This window comes from Petaurus breviceps, unplaced genomic scaffold (assembly GCF_028583685.1).
Source record: "Petaurus breviceps papuanus isolate PSGF00001 unplaced genomic scaffold, PetGlider_PUasm1.0 98, whole genome shotgun sequence".
In the NCBI taxonomy this organism is placed as follows: Eukaryota; Metazoa; Chordata; class Mammalia; order Diprotodontia; family Petauridae; genus Petaurus; species Petaurus breviceps.
The window spans coordinates 32,173,104-32,195,763 of record NW_027187460.1 but is presented as its reverse complement, the minus strand read 5'-3'; the positions used below and the strand labels follow the sequence as shown (position 1 = coordinate 32,195,763).

The 22,660-nt window shown below is 38.2% G+C and overlaps 1 long non-coding RNA gene and 1 pseudogene across 3 annotated transcripts in view; one reads left to right on the top strand and one right to left on the bottom strand.

Annotated features, from left to right (window-relative positions):
- Positions 1–22,660, bottom strand: part of LOC138155738 (uncharacterized) — a 128,879-nt gene that overhangs the window by 66,271 nt on the left and 39,948 nt on the right. Inside the window, exon 1 of one of the 3 annotated variants that reach the window (XR_011166972.1) lies at positions 9,790–9,883. The exons of the other annotated variants lie outside the window; for them this stretch is intronic. This is a non-coding gene — a long non-coding RNA (uncharacterized lncRNA). Of the gene's footprint in view, positions 1–9,789; positions 9,884–22,660 lie in introns of those variants that run through there. 3 annotated transcript variants of the gene reach the window in all.
- LOC138155993 (selenocysteine insertion sequence-binding protein 2 pseudogene) lies at positions 11,643–18,828 on the top strand (annotated as a pseudogene).

Here is a 22,660-nt window from a genome sequence, read left to right as displayed (position 1 = left end):
TGAGCATGTGCTCATCACGTTTCACGCATTCTCAATGAGTGTGATCTTCACATACTGTTTGATTTTGTTTCTTTTTAATGGGTGGGACTTGGTCCTTTCCTTTGCGTGATTTCCTTGAGCTCTCAGCCTGGCACAGCCCCACATCTTCTACCTTTCTAGAGTTGATAATTGTTTTTGCAATGGTTCTGCTAGGTCTTTGGCAGCTCTCCACTGAATGAATGTCTTTTACTGTAATCCAGGTCTTTTATTGCCATGAAGCTGTGCAACAGCAGCAACTCTCACCGTAGCATAGTCATAAAAATCACAAAATCCCAGAACTGGGGAAGACCTCAGAGGCCTTTGGTCCCAATCTGAACCTTATGCAGAATCCCTTCACACATGGCCTACAGGTGATCATCTAGCCTATGTTTTAAAGACATCAATAATGGAGAACACACTAACTATTCAAACAGACTTTTCAGCCTTTGTTTTCCCACTTGCATCATTAGCAAGATTCCCCGTGCATCAAAACGTAATCTGCCTCTTTGTCACTTTCATACAATTGTTTCTAATTCTCTTCTTGGGGCCATGTGACAGACCCTTTCAAATATTTGAAGTCAGCTATCATCCCATACTCCACCCGCAAATCTTTTTTTCCTGACATTAGACTTATTTATGAATGTTTAAAAATTCCATTGTCACATGTAAGTATTCAAATACATTAACAAGCACAAAAGAAGGGCAGTATAAACAAAAATAAGTGCAACAAATGACGGAACCCATTCAGTAACACAAATGTGACCTGAATATTAAATAACATTAAATCTATTTATATGGACTCTACTGGGGCAATACCAACATCAGCTATTGCATTTGGCACATGCCCTGTTGCTGTTTAAAGCTCATTTCATTTACATATTTATACTTGCATGTTAAATTCATAAATCTTTTTTTCTTTTGTTAATATAAATGTTCATCGGCATGAAGACTTTTTCTGCATCCCATATAGTTTAATTTGTTATCTCTTTGTAATCTTTTTCACTAATACAATTATTTACTGTGGCTCTGATAATTGTCTTTAAAAACTGAACTGTGGTCTATAAGCAGGTTCAGGAACCTGCAGTTGGGGATTCAGTCAAAGGACCATACGTGAAGACCTAGAGGGCCACATGCGGCTTGAAGACCACAAGTATACCATCCCTGGAGATAAGTGGACTGTGATACTTTACCTACTCATTATTTAAGATAACATTATTTAGTTTTTATTTAAGCCTTCTCTTTTGTTCATGTTTCCTTTATTTGTTATAGTTTTTATCATTCTGTGTTCTGAAAAGGATATGTTAAATATCTCTACTTTTCTGCATTCATATATGAGATTTTTTTATGCCCTAGTATAAGTCAGTTTTGGCAAAGGTGCTGTGTCCTTAACCAATCTAGGAAAGGGAGAAGATAGAAAGGTTTAGGGGCGGATTTAATGATTTCTGATTCTCATAGAATGAGTTCAAAATGTCAGTAAGATGTGCAGATAGCCATATCCAAAAGGAAGCTGATTTTGCATGGCTAGTGTTCAGGAAAGAAATTAGTGCCACACAGTAATAATATCATTCGAATGAGGTTTGCAGTTCCAAGGTACAGGAAATGTTTCTTACTTACCACTTATGTTGCCAAGGGAATGAGCCTAAGGGGCATATGGTTTGTTTGGGGTAGGCACCTAGTCACAACCTAGGTGTTCACATCAAGGAAGTAAGTTCTACTTCAGGAAAGAGGGCTCCAGGTCCAGGATTTGAAAATAATGGTAGTTGCTAACACCATTAGTCCCAGCCCTGGACAGTGGGTTTGACATTTCTTTTTTATTATTATTTTTTTTCAAATGCTTTATTAACTTCTTGTTTACATCATTCATTTCTGCCAGATTTTGAGTTACAGATTTTCTCCCCGTTTTTCCCCTACCCACCACCCCAAAATAGCAGTCCCACAGGATATCCCCTCCTCCAATCTTCTCTCTCCCATATCTTCTCCCATACCCCCTTCAACTTTTCCAGTAGGGCATGGTGGATCTCTATGCCCCAGTGCCTGTATATCTTATTTCCCAATTACATGTAAAATAGTATTAATAATAGTATATATATATATATATATATATATATATATATATATATATATATTTTTTTTTTTAAACATTTGATTTTAAAACTTTGAATTCCAGATTCATTCCCACCCACCCTTAGTGGGAAGATAAGCAATTCAGTATAGGTTGTACACGTGTAGCTATGCAAAACATTTCCATAGTAGATATATTGTAAAAGACTGACTATATTTCCCTCTCTCCTATCCCACCTCCCACTTGTTCTATTCTCTAATTTGATCCTGCCCCTTTTCAAAAGTGGGTACTTCCAACTTCCCTCTCCCAAGCCTGCCCTCCCTTCCATGACAATGGGTTTGACATTTCTGAAAAATAAAACTGGCATAGTCAGGTGTTGCCCCACAAGACAAAACATAGCACAAGACAGAATCTAGCAAAGAGAAAGTAAGACAAGAAAGCTTTATTGAGAGGAAATATTCACAAAGGGAAGAGGCAGTCAAAGAAAATGGAAACAGGTTGGATTCACTGGGTCCTGGGTAGATTTAAAGCTGTTTAAAAAAACTGAGTTTTTATAAGATTCTTATTTGGTTCAAGCAAGACAAAGCTTTCAGGAGAGAGAGTGAGAAGCCTAGACCTGGTGTTCAAGTCAAGACTGAGGACTGGTGCTGATTTACAATGCATTTATGGGGAACTGGCAGCTAGTTGGAAGTCAAACTCCTGCTGGCAGTAAAAAACACTTTCAACAGTTACTTTGACAGGGTGACTTCTTGCAAGATACAAAAGCTACTGGGGTCCTTACATGCAAATATAGATTTTTGGAGCCATCTGTGTCCAAATGATTCTTAAACTCAAGGGAGCTGATGAGATAACCATGAGAGAAACTGTAGAGGAACAAAGGGACTCCAGAAATACTTCTAGCGGACAACTACTCTTAGGAGCTAATATCTAGTTAATGAACCAGCAACAAAGACTGAAGAGACAGGTCAGCAAAGAAAAAAGAACAGCATCACAGAAACTAATGGAGGAGAGTGTATCTGAAAAGAGGGAGAAGTCACAGAGTCCAAAGCAGCAAAGAAAGCAGACAAATTTTAGTGACGGGGCTCAAGCTTTAGAGAGATTATTTTGGCAGCTACAGAGAACATGAATCAGGGAAAGAAGGAAAGGCATAATCTTCATATTATTTTTTCAAAAACATTGACAACAGCAGCAGTCACAATCAGACAACTTTCAATGTACCTTAGGATATAGTTTGTCTAGGTCATATAGTTTGTAATTAAGGACAGTTTGGGATTCTGTTACTAGTCCCATGCTTATATTGAGTTCTAATCCCCTGTTAGCCTTTTGGAATCTATATTTTCTAGTCTGAAGATCATCATTTTTTCTTGGTAGAAACAGTGAAGCAAAATATAGGTTGAACAGCTGGGCCTTCATCAATCTGTTGCCTTCATCATTCAATTTAATTCAATAAGTATTCATTAAATATCTCCTGGGGTGTTTCAGCAAGCACCCCAGTGTCCCCAGGGTGCCTGCTCACACAGGTTCTTGGATCTGCTTTGTTAAAGGAAAGCAACTCAAAATGGGTTAACAAGCTTACTTTAATCAGTCAGACATATATCGTTTACCTTGTTCAGGAGAAAAGGTCAGCACCCTGAACCTCAAAGTATACAGGCATAATTATCAAGACAGAAACATCAAGTAGACAGATTTCCAAATTGTCCAACCATTACATCCATACCCAGTCAACATCTGGGTTTCCACATTCTGGGTTTTTCAAAGCCGGGGGACTCTCAACAACGGCGTCCCAGAATTCAGATCGAATCACAGAACACTTCTCAAAGTGAGTCCCAAAAACAAAGCTACACATCAGGGCTTATATAGCCTTCTCCTGGCTCAGAGAATGTAACAACCTTATTGACTCACTGGCCAATCAAGAAGTATCTACTGAAAAACAAGCCTCCCCCACCCCAGGCTTCAGGTGCACATTAGCCTAGGGGCAGGGAAGATCTTTAAATTTGCATTTCCATTACATGGGGCAAGGCAGGCTGTGAACATATACTGGTTATGTGACCTTGGGAATATTACTTAATATATAAGTGACCCCAGGCAACTCTCTAAGACTAAATGCTGCATATGTAATTGAAACATTAAGTTCAGACCAAAAACACAAGTAGAAAAAGATACACATATAGACACACCCATAACATATATAATGTATATTTCCATTTGTATACTATGTACTGTATCATATATAGATGCATGTATATGTGTGTATACATATATAAACATACATACATATTATACACACACTCATCGTGTGATCAAATTAGTATAAAACTGGAATAGGAACCAAGAAAACCTGAGTTCAAATCTTGTCTCTGACACATACTGGCTATATTACCCTATTTAAGATAATTTTTCACCCAGGAGTTAAACCTGTACCAATGAAATAAGATCAGATCCAGGCATTAGACCCAGTTGTGTGCCTATTCAAATATATACACATATGTGTATGCCCAGAGCCTTGTGCTAGATGAAGCAGATACAAAGACAGAGCAAAATAATCTTTACCCTCCAGGAGTGGACATTCTTCTTAGATACCACGAGTTGATCAATCACAATTGATAACCCTAGCCCTTCTTTTGCTTTTCTTTTGCCACCAATGCCAATTTTAAAGAATATCTTTTTACCATCTTTATCCTTCAAGTTTTTACCATTCTTGATGTTTTTGACAGGACTTTGTTCCATAGTTCAGCACTGTGCCTCACACATAGTACTAGCCCAATAAATGTTTATTGACTGCTTACTCTATGTATTCATTCTTGGTTATCAACCTTTGTGTCAGTTTTCTGTATGTATTTAGCTCTAAATCAGTCACTGAATTCCCTAGGTAGCCATACCAGTCTCTTTAAATATTTCCCCCTCCAATTCACATTGAATTGACTCCATCTGTATCATTCTGAGACATGGGATCTTATCTACCCTCTCTCTCAACTCTTTGAAATTCACTTTCTCAATTTCTATGGGAAATGCCGGACTATACTATATCTTTGACTATATCTGACTATATCTTTGTCATCTTCCACATATTTTAAGTTTCTATCAATAATACTTTGGCAACTAGGTCAACTTTATTAGATAAATTTCATAGAGGGCTGGGTCTGGAGTCAGGAAGATCTGAATTCTAATTTGGCCTTAGATACTTACTAGTTGTGTGACCATAGACAAGTCACTTAATTTCTGTCTGCTTCAGTTTCCTCAAATGTAAAATGGGGATAATGTGAAATGAACCAATATTAGCACAATGCCTACCACATAGCAAGTGCTATTATACATGCTTATTCCTTTTACCCCCTTTCCCCTCTCCCATTAGTCAGAATTAAACAAAGAAAAATGGATCCCCTAATTGATTCTATAGATTCTATAATGAAACTATCATCAAGGCAAATTAAGAATTTCTTACCTGTTGATCTTTTGGGTTTTATTGTTGTTTATTTGTTTGTTTTAGTACATCAAGACTTCAAAGCAAATATCTCGATAGTTAAAATATTCCATCACTACCGTTTTATTCTTCCACTGCAGCTTCATGATTTACACCCTGAACTTATCATCACATTTCTAAAAACCTATAATATACCCCTGTGACTTCATCTTTTCTCTTGCTTGTTCCATTTATTCTCACCCAAATCATTGTCTCTACCATGTTTTCCTTCAGTGGAATCATGGATATTGCCATAGGAATAGGATCAGACATTCACAGCGGGAATCTTCTCATTTTGTAGATAAGGAAATTGTGGCCTAGGAAGGGTAAATTACTCAAACAAAATGGCAGGGAGGGAGTCAAAATAGGACTTGAACAAAGGTTTTCTGACTTTAAATCTGTGTGTTTTGTCCATTGCCCCAAGCTAAGCACTACTCATCTATACTTTCTCAGGTATTCTGTTTCTTTTGAATAAGACAAAGTCCTTCCAAGTCCATATCCCAGTCACAAGTCAAATTCAACCAAGTTTCAGTGACATCATACTTACTTAAGATTACTTTATTATTATTATGATAGCTGACATAGAACACTCTAAACATTATTTTATGTACATTACCTTACTTGATTTAAGTCTTTAAATAATTGTTGTTAGAGGATTTTTAGACAGGGTTACTTTTTTTGCCACTCTGTGTTCCAAGGAATCATGAATAATTTTATAGTACAGATGAGAAAGACCTTGCTGGAATAGAGCCCATAAGGTTGCATGTTGTCCTACTGAATTAGATACTTTTTAAAAAAAAATGCACAAGGGGTGGCTAGGTGGCACAGTGAATAGAGCACCGGCCCTGGAGTCAGAAGGATCTGAGTTCAAATCCAGCCTCAGACACTTGACACACTTACTAGACATGTGATTTGGGGCAAGGCACTTAACCCCAACTGCCCTCCGAAAAGCTAAAAAACAAATAAACAAAAAAATATGCACAATAGAATCTTATATTCCTGTAGCTTTCAGCAAATTACAACATGGTAAAGATGTATTCCAGTGTTGACTATTGCTTGAAAAACCTTGCTTGTTCCCTAATAATAGTCTCATTAAGGATGCCCCCAATTCATGCATAGATGACTCTCATAAAGAATGTATAGGAGAGTAGCCAATTCGGTTGGTAGTTATGGATGATAATATTAATTATAATAACTACAACATCTAGCACTTACATAGTGCTTTAAGGTTTGCAAAGTGCTTTACAATTATTATCTCATAGCACTGTTACCAAAGGCAAGAGATGAGACTAAGCAGTGGGACACATGGTACCAGATTTAATGGAATAGAATGTTCATTACAGCAAAGATATATGTGGGTTAATTGGGAAGCAATATAGAAATAAATGAGAGTAATTTTAATTGACATGATGATTCTCTGTCCCTCTCTCCCTGCTTCTGCTTCCCAAGCCAGACGCAATATTGCCTTGTTTGGATTTCTCCTAATATTTTCTGTATGTCTTTCTCATGTAGTTAATGGGAAATACTGGGAAAAAACGTTATAGCACTTAATGGAAAGAAGAGAAAGTGCTTTTTAAAACCATAGAAATGTGAAGGCTAACTGATGATGACTATGATTTGTCATTAGCTGGATACCACTTCTTGGCTAGATTATAAGCAGGGAGCTCTATGCTCATCTTTGTATTACGCAGAGTCTGTAGCACCTGAAATTTCATCAAGATAAGCCATCCTGGTAGGAAAGCTACATGAACTACTTCAAACAACTTAGAGTCAAAGTTGAGGACCTTAACCAATTTTTTCTGTCAAAGACTCCTTTTGCAATCTGGTGAAACTCAGCTACACCTTCTCACATACTTTTAAATTCATGGAGTAAAATATATAGGACTACAAAGGAAGCCAATTATACTGAGATATATTGAAACCAATTATACTAATATATACATATATGTATGTATGTATATATATATATTAAAAAGATAAATTTATAGACCCCAGATTAAGAGCGCCTATCAAAGAACATTATCTGAGGCACTTAGAGGTAAAGTGATCTGTCCATGGTCACACAACTTGTCTTTCTCAGAGTTGAGACTTGAACCCAAGTCTTAGGAAGACCAAACCCTGCCCTTTAATCACTATTTCATTGTATCATTCACCTTGCACATAATATATCATCGATAAATGTTTGTTGAGAGAGTTGTGCTTGAAAACAGCTAGAATCAGTAGGACAATAACAGTGACAAAGTCTGGTTTTCTGGTAGAAGAAAAAAGTAAGATAATGTGAAAAAAACATAGTAGGTCTGCATTGTCAATGGGACAGAGGAACTTTGTCTTACTATTGGGATATCTGTGTAATACCAGGGCATGTAACCACCCTTCTGACCTAAATCCATAAGAAATTAAATGGAAGCAAAATTAGGAGTCTCCTACATACTTGTTTTGGGGTGTTTGGTGGTGTTTGTTTGTTTTAAATTGACATCAGAGTTTCATTTCCTTCAGAAGAATTAGACTACAATCCATTTTAACTCACCTTCACAGAATTTTTCCTATTTTCTTTACTATTCATTATATGTTATAATAACAGTTTCTAATGCTAACATATGGGTATCAGATGACAGAATACCCCAAGACATGGTGAAATCACTGACTTGATGTTTGTTCTCAATCATTCATCTAATGGAATGGAAATTTTATGTCTACATATTCCACCCATCACATGATATCATCTCCTAAAATGACTTTAGAAAATTGACTTTTTCTTCCCCTGTGTAAAAGAGGCCAATTCGTAAATGGACTGTGAAAATAAATGATTGTGCTGAGAACCTAAGAAATTAGAGGGGCCCTTAGGAGAAACAGGCAACTAACCTTAAAGATCATAGGACCACAGATTTATCTAGAATGGACATCAGACACATTCTAGCCCAACCACCTCATCTCACAGTCATGAAAAGTGAAGCCCAATTGGTTATTTGATAATCCAAGTTCATATGAGTAATGAGAAACAAAGATATAGTTTGAACCCTGGTTCCCTGACTAGCATTTCCCCCAACGCACCAAAATACAGAAAGAAGGATTTAACTTTGGTTGGTCAACATTATACACTGGTACTTGGAATAGTTTCAGTTGGAAATAAATATTCTCTACCTAGGTATGTGGGTATCAATCACAGAGACAGTGTAGAGGTCACTTTAGCAAATGGAAATAATGTTGATAAAAATCAGCTAAGCAATGTAATAGTTTGGTCATTGCATTTGGAGTCAGAAAGTCTTGAGATTGAAGCCTCCTAAAATGGACATAATAACAGCACTTACCTCACAGGGATGTTGTGAGGATATAAGCAGATAACATGAAACATGTTTTGCAAACCTTAAAACACTAAATAAATGCTAGCCAGCTATTATTTGGGCTAGCAGAAAAGTTTTTTTAGGCAGAATTATGTTAATCTTTTGACATCACAGTGAAGAAATCATAAAATATCTAAGCTGGTGTAACGCCAAGCACAAGCAACTTCCAGGTTCAGAATTATGAGCATAGCAAATTCCATTTAATCAGTGACAGATTAAGGCAAAACATTCACAGAAAATCAAAAAAAAATACAAGGTAACTCAGTCATTTAGTAAGTCCTCAATTCAATCACAAAGTACTAAGGTCCAAGTATTCCATCCCTGGGCAATATATTCATTTAGTCAATCACAAAGTCTTCTCTCTATTCAACTGGAGATTAGTTTCTAATGACAAAGTACATTCATTTGGTCAGTCACAAAGTATAAAAGTCAAAAGTTTTCCACCCCTGGATCACAACTAAATTACAATGCCATCCATCACCACCAAGCACATTCTCAAAGGGGAAGTGGAGGGCACAAAGGCCATCTACCCCTAAGCCACAACAAGATTATATCATCACAGCATTCAAAACCCAAGGATAGGTCTTTTCTTCCTCTTGACCTGAGGCAAGTTCTCAGCAATCTCTGTTCCTGGGAAGACAAAGCTTAACAAAGCCACAATATATATTTCCAGTGTCCTCATCAATTCACTCCCTGCCTGCAGAACAGTCTCAGGACCCCTGAAAACATCAGCAAGACCCTCCTCCAGAATTTCTGTAAATATAAAACAAGAAAATTCTCCGTCAGGACTTCTGAACGAACAACAGAGTTCCAGGACCTCTGCAACAACAGCACTGTCCTTCACCGCAGACAAATCTAGCAAAGTAATATCAAAACAGACAGAACAAATACCAGCACCACAGTCATACTTCTTCCCAGTTCAATCCTCAGTTCTCATTTCTCTCTCTCTAGCAGTAGCAGCAGCCTCCAGATGCTGGATCTCAGAAGTTCTTCTGGCCTCTCTCTGCTTGGGCCTCTCTCTCTAAATCCATGGCACCAGCTCCTCCCAGTTCAGCCCCCTCTCTTCACTTCAACAAGTCCATCCCACAAGTGGGATTAACAAGCTCTGGGTTTTAAAAATTAACCTGAAAACCAAGTTAATACAAAGGGATCTTTAAATTCCATTACCACCACAATTGGAAGAGATATCAAAGTAAAGAGTAAACTAAGCAAAGTTATCTCATCATTACTTAAAGAGGAAAATGTAATGAGGAAAAGAAATAGAGGAATGAAAATTATCTAAAAAGATTACAGCAAATGGGGGTAATCATGAATCCCTCCTCCCCACTATGCCCTAGAAATGCCTAACGAATATCCAATGGAGCATGCATTAGACTGAATTCCTTAGGACACTTTGGGAGAAATCCCTTGATTTCTATGATGGCATGATGGCAACAGAGAGAAGGAGAAGCACCAAAAAAAAGAGGATAGACCATTGTGTCAGGAAAAGGTGAACACTCAGTTGACTGGTAAGGGAAGGACAACTTTTGTTCTATCTCACACATTACTTCCTATGAGATAGTCGTGCCTCTCTTCTTGGGAAGAATGACAGCTACTCACACATAACAGAACCTGTGCTTCTCTTTTTCTTTTTGGAGGGGGGAAGGTAGGGAAGTTGGGGTTAAGTGACTTGCACAAGGTTACATGGCTAATAAGTGGTAAGTGTTACATGTCTGAGGCTTTATTTGAACTCAGGTCCTCCTGACTCCAGGGTGGGTACTCTATTAACTGTGCCACCTAGCCACCCCAGAACCTATGCTTCTCAAAATGATTCTTCATTGAGATCTCAGGACCTTTTTATTTAGTTTTGTGTTTCTTTCCCAGATGGTAAATGACTGGAGTGATCCTGAGGTGGACATGAGGCAACCTCATGAATTCAAGGAGCTGGGAGCCCTGAGGATTTTAGTTAAGATTGATTGGCAGTAGAAATAATTTTATGCAAGTCTTTCCTTCTTAAAGGAGATCATCGGCAGTAAAAGGAGGAGCCTGAGCCCTGGCCTGAGTGCCAAACCACTGGACCTTGATGGAGTTGTTCACACAATAGAGACAAGGTGGAAGTGAAATATCTGTTCAACAGTCAGAGGAAATGTTTGATGCTTTGAATTTTAGATATCAACCAGCCGGACATCCATGCCCTCTCTCTATTGTTCTATATCTCTCCTCTTATTCATGGCTAGGCTCCTTAAGGAGACCATCTATAATTGGCGGCCTCACTTCCTTTCCTCTCACTCTCTCATTAATTCTCTGCAATCTGGCTTCAGATTTCAATCATTCAAGAGAGTACAATAGAAGTTACAGGTTGTTGTTCCAGGTTTTCCTTACCAATGTGTGATTGTGACTTTTTTTGTGTGTTTTCTCTTTTTTGCTAGCTGTCTGAGGTGGCACAGTGGACAAAGGGCTGGGCCTGGAATCAGGAAAATTTATCATCCTGATTTCAAATCTGACCTTAGACACTTAACAGCTGTGTGACTCTAGGCGTCATTTAACCTTGTTTGCTTCAGTTTCCTTATCAGTAAAATGAACTGGAGAAGAAAATGGCAAATGACTCCACTGTCTCTGCCAAAAAAATCCCAAATGGGATCGTGAAGAGTCAGACATGACTGAAATGAAAGAAAAAAAACACACACACAAAATAAAGAGTCAGAGACTATCATAAAAAGGAGCCTAAATCATTTTTAAAGGCTGTCTTACTTAACACAGGTCTGTGCCTGTGGACCCAGAGATGGCCCCCATATTATTGGAAGAAGAGATGAAGTGGTCACATAGTGAGGGCAAGAGACGGCATGCATACAGCCAGAGTGTTCCACTGGTACCCTCACTGTGTCAGGAGAAAACAAGGAAGGACTTCTGTACATTGGGTAGACCTGTTAGTGGTGAACTTAAGGGAAACATGTTCATCAGTCAGTCACACAGTATGGACAAACATGGGCAGATTGTAATCTGCATTGTTGGAGGGACTCCCAAATGAATAAGATTATCAATCTCAATACCTGAGGGCAACCTCAAAAAAATCATCTTCTCTTTTCTGGGCCTCAATTTCCTCATTTGTAAAATAGAATTGAACCAGAGGGATACAATTTCCTTTTCAACTCTAAATCTACTAGTTCTGCCATAATGTCTTACTGATACCACACCTCAAATCCAATATTTTGAAAACTCAGCTCTGCTTTCAACCTTAAACTTACCCTTTTCCCACCTTCCTTTTTACCACCAGTAACTAGGTAGCAGAGTGGATAGAGTGCTAGGTCTAGAGTTAGTAGTAACTGGGTTCAAATCCAGCCACAGATTTCCTCAACTCTAAAATGTGAGTGATTATAGCACCTACATCGCAGAGTTATTATGAGAATCAAATAAGATATTTGTGAAGCACTTAACACTATGCCTGGCACATAGTAGGTGTTCAATAAGTGTCTGTTTACCTCCCTCTCCTAACATTGATGACACTAGCATCCTTTTAGTCATTGCTTGAAACCCTACCCCTTCTGTGCTATATTCAATCAAGTGTTAAATCCAGCCTATTCTACTGATGGCTCTCACATTTAGTTCCTCTTTTTCACTTTTACAAAGATCACTGTAATATATTCCTTCATAATCTTTTTTCCTGGACAGTTTCCATTTTGCCTCCTAATTGGTGTCCCTGCTTCCAAACTCTTCCCTCTCAGATATACCCTTCACATGGCTGCCAAAGTGATCTTACTAATTCAATGGTCTCCTCATTTTACTCTCCTCCTCAAAAGCATTCAGACTTACAGAAGAGTCCTGGAGCTTTACCAATAACTAAATATTCACTGTGATCATTTATATCTCAGAAATCAGCAAATTTTACAAACTAGTGACTGATGTATTCTTTGGTTGAATGTCTAGACCAGAGGTATCAAAACTCAGGACCCATGGGGCCTACAATAATCCTGAGTGCAGCTTGAACCTGACTAAAAAATAAGACATAGTTCTTATCTTATTTGAATGTATTGACATTTTATAATATATATATAAAGATACATGGTGCTCTAATATACTGTCCACAGTGGCCCCCATTTCTATTTGAATTTGACTAACCTCTAAGCACCATATAGTGCCTGTTTCTACTGCCTTCATGGCCCATTGAAAAAAAAATGTTAATGGGAGGCGGAGTCAAGATGGGGAATTAGAAACAGGACTTCCACAGGGCACCAGCTTCCACCTCCCCCAATTCATGTAAAAGGTGACTCTCAACAAACTTGGGAGCTACAAAACCCACAAAATAACACAGAGAAGCTAATCTCTTGATGAGGACAGCCTGGCAGGCCAGCAGCCTGTGCAGCACCAAGCCCAGCCCCAGGAAAGCCCGAGGTTTTAGCTTCAGGGTGGGTCTAGCCGCCAGCTGGAGGGGCTTCAGATCACCAGCAGCTGTGGTAGTTTCAAGAATTATCAACCCATAGATGCTAAAGTAAAAGTGAGAGATCAGTGCAGTGTGGACTTTGGGATCCAGTAGTTTTGGAGTGCGGTCCTGCCTTTATCCCCTGGAGGGAAAAGCCACTGAGGCGCTGTGGCCAGGCAGCCACCACCACATGGCAGCTTCAGCTCCTGGTCTGCAGATTGTAGGGGGACCAAGAGACCAGTCTTAGGGGTAATCACTGTTGCTTTAACCTGCTTGAATCTGGATTGTGGTCTAGGGTGGTCCTCGAGTGTGTGACCAGATTGCCAGAGCATGTGGAGGTTTCAAAGAGGGCACCCAACTAATACTTTCAGTAGATGAGTAAACCCCAGCATTTGGGATAAAGCTCCCCTGTCTGGTAGCAGGGTCCTACTGTGGCAAAAAGCCCAAAAGTCAAGTAATTGAGTGACAACATGAGCAAATGAGGGAAACAGAGGAATCCAACATTAGACTTCTATTTTGGGGACAAAAAGGTTCAAAGCATGGAACAGGAGGAAGACAGTAAAGTCAGAACTCCTGCACCAAAAGCTTACAAGAAAAATATGATCTGGTTACAGGCCATAGAGAAGCTTAAAAAGGATTTTGAAAACCAAATAAGAGAAGTGGAGGAAAAATTGGGAAGAGAAATGAGAATGATGCAAGAAAATTATGAAATGAGAGTCAACAACCTGTCTGAAGAAAATAACACCTTAAAAAATGGACTAACTCAGATGGCAAAAGAGGCTCAAAAAGGCAATGAGGAGAAGAATGCCTTAAAAAGCTGAATTTGCCAGATGGAAAAAGAATCTCAAAAGCTCACTGAAGAGAATCATTACTTCAGAATTAGATCAGAGCAAGTGGAAGCTAGTGACTTTATGAGAAATCAAGATACTATTAAACAGATCCAAACAAATTAAAAATAGAAGGCAATGTGAAATATCTCATTGGGAAAACCACTGACCTGGAAAATGGATCCAGGAGGGATCACTTAAAAATTCTTGGACTACCTGAAAGCCATGATCAAAAAAGAAAAAAGACAAAAACCTAGAAATCATCCTTTAAGAAATTCTCGAGGAAAATTGCTCTGATGTTTTAGAATCAGAGGGCAAAATAGAGATTGAAAGAATCCACTGATGACCTCCTGAAAAAGATCCCAAAAAGAAAACTCCTAGGAATATTATAGCCAGGTTCCAGAGTTCCCAGATCAAGGAGAAAATATTACAAGCATCCAGGAAGAAACAATTTTTATATTGTGGAAACACAATCAGAATAACTCAGGATCTGGCAGCTTCTACACTGAGGGATTGAAAGGCCTGGAATATGATATTCTGGAGGTCAAAGGAGCTGGGATTAAAACCAAGAAGCACCTACCCAACAAAACTGAGTATCATGTTTCAGGGGAAAATATGGTCATTCAGTGGAATAGAGGATTTTCAAGCATTCTTGATGAAAAAATCAGAGTTGAATAGAAAATTTGACATTCAGATACAAGAAGCAAGAGAAGCATGAGAAGGTAAACTGGGAAAAGAAATCATAAGGACCTTATCAAAGTTGAACTATTTACATCCCTTCATGGAAAAATGATAATTGTAACTTATGAAACTTTTCTCAGTATGAGAATAGTTGAAGGGAATAGAAATGTGTATGTATATATACATATGTGTGTGTGTATATATATATATATACATACATATATGTTTATAGAGGAGGGTATATAGGCATATGAATACATATGTGAATGTGTGTATATATGTGTACAGGTATACATAGATAGAGGGCACAGGACCAATTGAATAGGAAGGGATGGTACTTAAAAGGTGAAATTAAGAGGTGAGAGAGGAATATAACAAGAGCAGATGGGGAGAGACAGAATGGGGTAAGCTATCTCATATAGAAGAGGTAAAAGAAAATGGTTACAATGGAGGGGACAAATAGAAAGGCAAAAAGGAATGGGTCAACGTTATTCTCTTTGAATTTAAGTTAGGGATGGAATGACATACACACTAAGTAGGGTATCTCACCCTACAGGAGAGTAGGGGGGAAGGGGATGAGAGGGGGGTGATGGAAGGGAGGACAGTCTGGGGAGAGGGAAGTTAGAAGCACCCACTGTTGAAAAGGGACAGGATCAAAGTAGAGAATAAAACAAGTGGGAGGTGGGATGGGGGGGGGAATATAGTCAGTCTTTTACAATATATCTACTATGGAAATGTTTTGCATAGCTACACATGTACAACCTATACTGAATTGCTTATCTTCCCAGTGAATGATTGGTTCCCAGTAAGGGTGGGTGGGAATGAATCTGGAATTCAAAGTTTTAAAATCAAATGTTTAAAATATATATATATATATATACTATTATTAATACTATTTTACATGTAATTGGGAAATAAGATATACAAGCACTGGGGCATAGAGATCCACCACGCCCTACTGGAAAAGTTGAAGGGGGTATGGGAGAAGATATGGTAGAGAGAAGATTGGAGGAGGGGATATCCTGTGGGACTGCTATTTTGGGGTGGTGGGTAGGGGAAAAAAAGGGGAGATAATTTATAACTCAAAATCTTGCAGAAATAAATGATGTAAACTAGAAGTGAATAAAGCATTTGATTTAAAAAATAAAAAGAAGAAGAAATAAAATAAAATTATGGAACAAAACAAGTATTTCCTTAATATAGTGCATAAAAAAGATAACTGCACATGAAGCTGCAAATCTATTATGTACAACTTATTATTCCTTTTAAATATATAATAAAATTGTCATGTAAATTTCAAAAAAAAAAAAAAACCAGAAAGATGTTCGCATCTACCTTTTCCACAGAGAAAGTCTTCACATCCTTGGGGAAGACATCCACCTAACTCACCCATGGGTTTGAGGCCCCTCAGTGACTTTCAATCTAGTTTAGCCTGCCTGCCAAGATAGTTTTACCAGCATATGGCCACTGGGCATGTCATAGCTTCTAAGAGCCCCAGGTAAGAGTTGGATGGCAGGTGGATCCACCAAAGGTGGATGAGCAGCACTGAAAAGGGCTTTACAGCCCTTACACAAGAGGTACTAATCCTCCCTGAACACCCCATACACCCCCAACCATAATATGAATGAATGCAAGGATGAAATAATTATTTAAAAGGATTTACTGAATTGTTATCATTTGCCAAGCATTGTGCATATCACTGGCAGTACAGTTATTGCCCTTAAGGAGTTTACAATCTAATGGGGCACATGATATATGGAAGGGAGTGGGGGCCTGGGAAGGGAATTATGTTCTGGGATTCACAAAGATGATGAGTTGTTAACCAGCAAACCGCAGCATATATAGCATGTTTCAACACTGATTAAAACCATGCCTGTATGGGGATCAACCAGAGAAGATGTGGGTCAGACATAGGCAAGGAGCCCTGAGGAGGTAGGGAGAACCCAGAAGGAGGAAGACATAGAAATGGGGATGGAAGGGCTCTGAAAACAAGTCGTCTGCCACATTGTTTTAGTAGTCTGGGCCTGTTTAAATTATTCGCCCAAACATCACACAGTTCCCAAGATCCCAAGAAAAATGTAAGGATTGTAATTCAGGACACAATGAATTCCAGAACACTGAGAAAGTAAAAACTCTCCAGAATGTTGTAGGTTTCTTGATGTGTCTTTGTGCCACATATCCCAGCTTTGAAGGACATGTACGGAGGAAAGATGACAGCAGAACTGACAAAGTTATTATGTGTTGATGTGATGAAGGTGGTTCTTGACCTAGCACAAAACGGCATCAAAATAGCCTACTGAGACCCAAAAAAATGAGTTTGCCCTTCATATTGAACACTCCAAACTGACTCCTGGCCAAGCAGAACTGGTGCATGTTATACCCTATACTTACTAAATCATTCAAGAACCATTGTCAGCCTCGGTAGAAAAAAAAAAGGGGGGGGAAGCAAAGGAAGAGGAGGAAAGAAGAGAGAAGGTAACTTTGTTCCTCTGTGAGTACCACTAGGGAGCAGCCTCCCTCTACCCCTCCTCCACCATGGCCTCAGAGAGGAAAAAGGAGCCCAATAATGAGACAGAAGGTTTATACTGAAGATGTCTCTCTTGGATCTTCTTTGCCTTTCTCTAAGCATTGCACAGTACCTGGCTCACAGCATGATTATAACCACCCTAAATGTTATAGTAATGTGTGAGTAGAATGAAATGAACAAGTTTGTTCTCTCCCACAAGAAACTAAAAGCCTGTTTAAGAAACAGGCAAAATTGTGATGGGCAAAATTGAAAAATAAAGGGACTGAAGGAAATTCATCCTTTGTTATAAAACCAGTTAAAGGTTCCTCTACCCATACTGAAGGTGGTTCAAAATCAGAAGTTTATCATAAATGTGCAGACAGGAAACCTAAAGCCAGCTGGAAAAAAAATGTGTCTTCTTCTAAACCTGAATTTGAACTTGAACTGTTTAATTTTCCTAAACTACAAGGCTCTGAGAATAGTGACATACTAGAACCTTTGAGCTACACTGCTAGCGATGTATTCCTCATAAAAGAAGTGGTGAAACCTATATTATCAAAGAAAAAATTAATTGCAAAAGCTGAAACAGATATATCTGAGCCTAAGAATGACACCAATTCCACCTTTTCTACAAGAGAACTATCTTGTACACCAATGGGTTATGTACATCTAAGCCTAAGAATGTTCCATCAACAACCAATGAAGCACCCGTCCTTAAAAATGTTACTTCAATGCAAACACAAAGAAAAGTGGTTCCTCAGTAACCCCTAATAAAGTCACTGCATCATTCTCATCACCTGAAGTTCTAACTACCAATGCTTACAACAAAGAAAAGCAAAGAGCTCAGAATCCTAAAAAGACTAAAACCAACAACGTGTGTGAAATTGACCAAGAAGAAATGCGAAAGAACAAGAAAGAGAAAAGAAAGCCTAAAGCAAATTATGAAATTCTTATGGTCCAGGAGACACTGAGGATTGAAGATAGCAAAGAGTTTCCTAATCTGGCAGTTGTTTCTGAAAGAAAAAAACAAATTGGTGCCTTCAAGATTTTTATCTAAACACCAACTGGAAGACTCTGAAGAACTTGCTAACCGTACTCTGACTTCTGGCAGAAGAAAGGAACCAAAGTCATTAAAATTTCATTCTAAACAGCAACCAGAGACTACCCCAAAAAAGTTTGGGAAGATGAGTCAAATTCCAGTGAAGTTGGATTTGGGAGGAATGCTGGCTGCATTGGGAAAAAAGCAGCATTCACAGAATTCAAAACAGTCTTCCAAATCTATTGTAGTTTCTGTTGGTGCATTACTAGTACTTTCCAAAGAATTAGTAACATGAGTGAAAAATCATGAGTTAATTCAAGTGATGTCTCCTCATAATCCATAAGATTCCAGTTCTCCATTAATACAAAAGGCAAGCGAAGGGAAGTACCAAAGGCCAAAAGATCAATATCACTGAAGATTATTTTGAAAGAGTGAGAATGGAAAAAACAGAAACCTCTCAGAACAGTTTTCAGTTCCAGAATTTACTCAGAGGATTGATCAAGATTTGGTGAATAATGTTAATAACAAATCAACTGACTTGGTTGCCCAGACAGATTTTGAGCAAATAGAAAAAAAAAAGAATCAGTCCCTGCCTCTTATACTGTTGAAGTGAAAAACACATCAGAAGAATAGCTAGATGAAATCCAACAGGATGCAGAAGTTTGCCCATTGTTATACAATCGGTTTCTCTTTTCCCAAAGATCCATAGTAGAAGGTTTAGAGATCACTGCAGTCTAATGCTTAGTAAAGAAGTTGATGATTGTGTGGAGGATCTTCTAAAAGAACTGGTTCATTTTCAAGATCATATGTATCAGAAAGATCCAGTAAAGGCAAAGACCAAATGCCAGCTTGTGATGGAACTCAGAGAAGTGCTCAAACATCTGAAATTCAAAAAAAATAAAATGTGTTATTATTTCTCCAAACTGTGAAAAGAGCAAATTCAAAGGTGGGTTGGATGAGACATTGCATACCATTATCAATTATGCCTATAAACAGAATATCCCATTTGTGTTTTCTCTCAACCAAAAAGTTCTGGGGTACAGTGTAAGCAAAGTAGTATTAGTCAGTGTGGTGGGAATTTTCAGCTATGATGGTGTGCAGGACTAATTTTTCAAAATGATAGAGCTTACACTGGAAACCAGGCAGGCATATAAGGTTATGTTATTGACTTTTAAAGCAGTAGCTGAAGCACTACAGACTGAGAATCCTCTACTCCCCTCCCTTCCTCTGCAGGGCCAGAGTTGCTTTTCAGAACTTAGTAAAAGAAATGATACAACAGAAAAGGAAGAACTGAACCATTTTTGCCACCTTCTGAAATATTAATTATCCCTCCCAGATTTTTGTGATCTGCAAATTTGTTAAAATCTGCAAGAAAAATCTTGAAGAATATAACCCATATGCACTAGAGCAGACTTCAACCACTGAAATGCAGAACTTGAATTTATGAAAAAAGAATATTTGTTTTGGGGTGGAGGAAGTAGGGAAAAGATTATATTTATTATATAATTATTATTATTATAATTTTTGTTCTCTCTGCCTTTCTCTCCTCAATTATTTATGAATGTTTTAAAATATCTTATATGAATATTTAATTTCAAAATTAACTGGTAGTTTAATACAGAAAAAAATTATTTTATATTGTAAACTTAATACACATCTAAAATAATTAAATTTGCAAAGACAAAAATTAGCATTTATATAGTCCTATAAAGTTTGCAAAGCATTTTATAAATATTATCTCAATTTTATATTCACAATAATCCTAAAAAATAGGTACAAATATTGTCCCCATCTTATAAATAAAGAAACTGAGGCAGGCAGAGGCTAAGTGACTTGCCCAAGGCTGAATAACTAGTAAGTATTGGAGAAAATGTTAGAATTCAGTCTTCCTGACTTCAGACCCTGTGCCCTTTCTAATGTGCAACTTAGACATGGAGAAATAAGGACTGTGTATGAAAATATAAATTTTGATTAAATATAGTTTGGGACTTTCTGTAGATGAATACGACATTTAACATGGTAGTAACAAGGTTTCCCTAATTGTCTGTCCCTTTCTGAATTCACTTCTACTCTTTTCTCTAAATACATTTTTGTTATTTCATTGATAGTCTTTTCCTTTTTTTTGCAACATTATCACTGCTCACCAACTTCTCTCATACCTCCACTCCCCCAAACATAAATGCCCTCCTTCATTAAAAAAAAAGTAGAGTTAGAAAATACATAGTTCTCATGCACTGGAGGCTAACCAATTTCCTCTCCCAGTACTATCTGCTTTGATTTTTTAAGTATGATCCTCCCAGAATAGTATAATAAGACTTAGGGGTTATTGCTAATGTTTACTTGAAAGTCTTTTTAAGTATTTCTTTTGCTGGGATGAAATAAATAGTATCCTAGACTTGACCTACATTGTGCATTGAGTATCCTTCTCTTCCTTCAAGGAGACTTGACATAAGCCAAATCTAAGCTTTTGGGTTTTGTAGTTGTTTGCTTTTCTAACGACTAGGTCAGAGCAGCTAGGTGGCACAGTGAATAGAGCACCAGCACCAGAGTCAGGAGGACCTGAGGTCAAAGCCAGCCTCAAACTCTTAACACTTACTAGCCATGTGACCTTGCACAAGTCACTTAACCCCAACTGGTGCTGCATTCCCCCTCCAAAAAGCGAATGAATGAATGAATGAATGAAAAATAAAGACTGTGTCCCCCCAACTTGCTTAGACTAGAAGTTCAGAGGCTAACCAGGGGCCTAATTTCACTATTAAGCTTTGCACTGCTCCATTTCAGATCTGGGCAGGTTGACCCCTCCTTAGGCAACCTGGTGGCCCCTCAATCCCAAAAGCTCAATACATGGATGTGTGTTGGTAGCTTTAGAGTCCAAGACTGAATTCAATTCAATAAATGTTTATTAAGTACCTGCTATGTGCCAGACATTGTGCTAAGCATTAGAGATACAAAAAGAAGTAAAAGATAGTCCCTTCTCACAAGGAACTTAGGAGCCGGAAACCATTACGCATATAGGGATAAGGCTGGTAAGGTAGGAAGGGGCTAGGTTATAAAGGGGTTTAGAAGACAAAACAGAGGATATCACATTGTATTCTGAAGGTAATAGGGGCCACTGAGTGACTCTGAAGTGTGGCAATGATTAGAGCATGTTTTTAGGAAGGTTGGAGAAAATAATCAAAAATCTAGTCTGAAAAGGTTTGATGTTATATCCTGACATTGGGATAAACTTCTTCATGAGAAAAGTGCTAACCAAAACATTCACTGGAAAATGGTATCTTCAAAAAAAGGGTAAGTTAGAGTTGGTGAGGATCCTGGCGGGGGGGGGTGGCAAAGAAGATGGTTTGACGAGGTTAGACATCTGACCTCGATGAGCTTTGAGTTTTGACCACTACTTGCCTCCTAGACTTTGGACAAAGGTTTAGTCTTAGAAGATCATAGAATTAAGCTCACAAAAGACCACAAAGTTCATCCAGCCCTCTCATTTTAACAGAAGCTTAGAGAGAAAAAACTGAATTACCTAAAGTGACATTAGTAACAAAGAAGAAAAGGGTAGGAATTAAATCTCTGATTTCATTGGCATAAACTGCTGCAAGGTGTGAAATTCTCTCTGCCTCTCTCTGTCTCTGTCTCTGTGTCTCTGTCTCTGTCCATCTCTCTCTCTCTATCTCTCCATCTCTCCCTGTCTCTCTCTCTCTTTGTCTGTCTCTGTGTGTCTCCCTCTCCCTGTATTCTCAAAACTTTTCCTTAATTTAAATCTTAGGAGAGAAGTCTGAGACAAATGAGATCAAGTAGCTTGTCTAAGCTCACACAACTACTATGTGTTAGAGGCAGGACTTCTGGCTGCAAGGCCAGATCCCTGCCTATCGTACCACACTACCTTTTAGTAAAGGATAAAGGATTTATTTTTTAAAAAGACTTTCAGAACTTCCTTAATTTCCACAAACTTCTAACATAGTATCAGCTCAAGACAACAAAGCAATAAAGAACATTCTTACTTTATAGGATTTTCCCCTATCAGCTCACAGCAATAATCCCTCAAGAAGTTTATGAAAGCAATATAGATTTCTTCATAGACCCCCCAACAAGTCTTGTGGCTTTGGGATAAAGAATTATTTAACTTTGAGGGGCACAGAATGGAAGCCCTAGAATGTCTGTAGGTTCTCAGAAATTGCCTGAGAGTCAGGAAGGTGGCCACCCAACAAGCTACACTGTCTACTGTTCAAGAATTCATCCAAAAAACTTCTACTGCTACAACTCAATATATTTTAGAGCTGACCTACAGGGCAAGAATTCCAGAGCTGAGCCAGTTTTATTGAGGGAGTAGCCATAC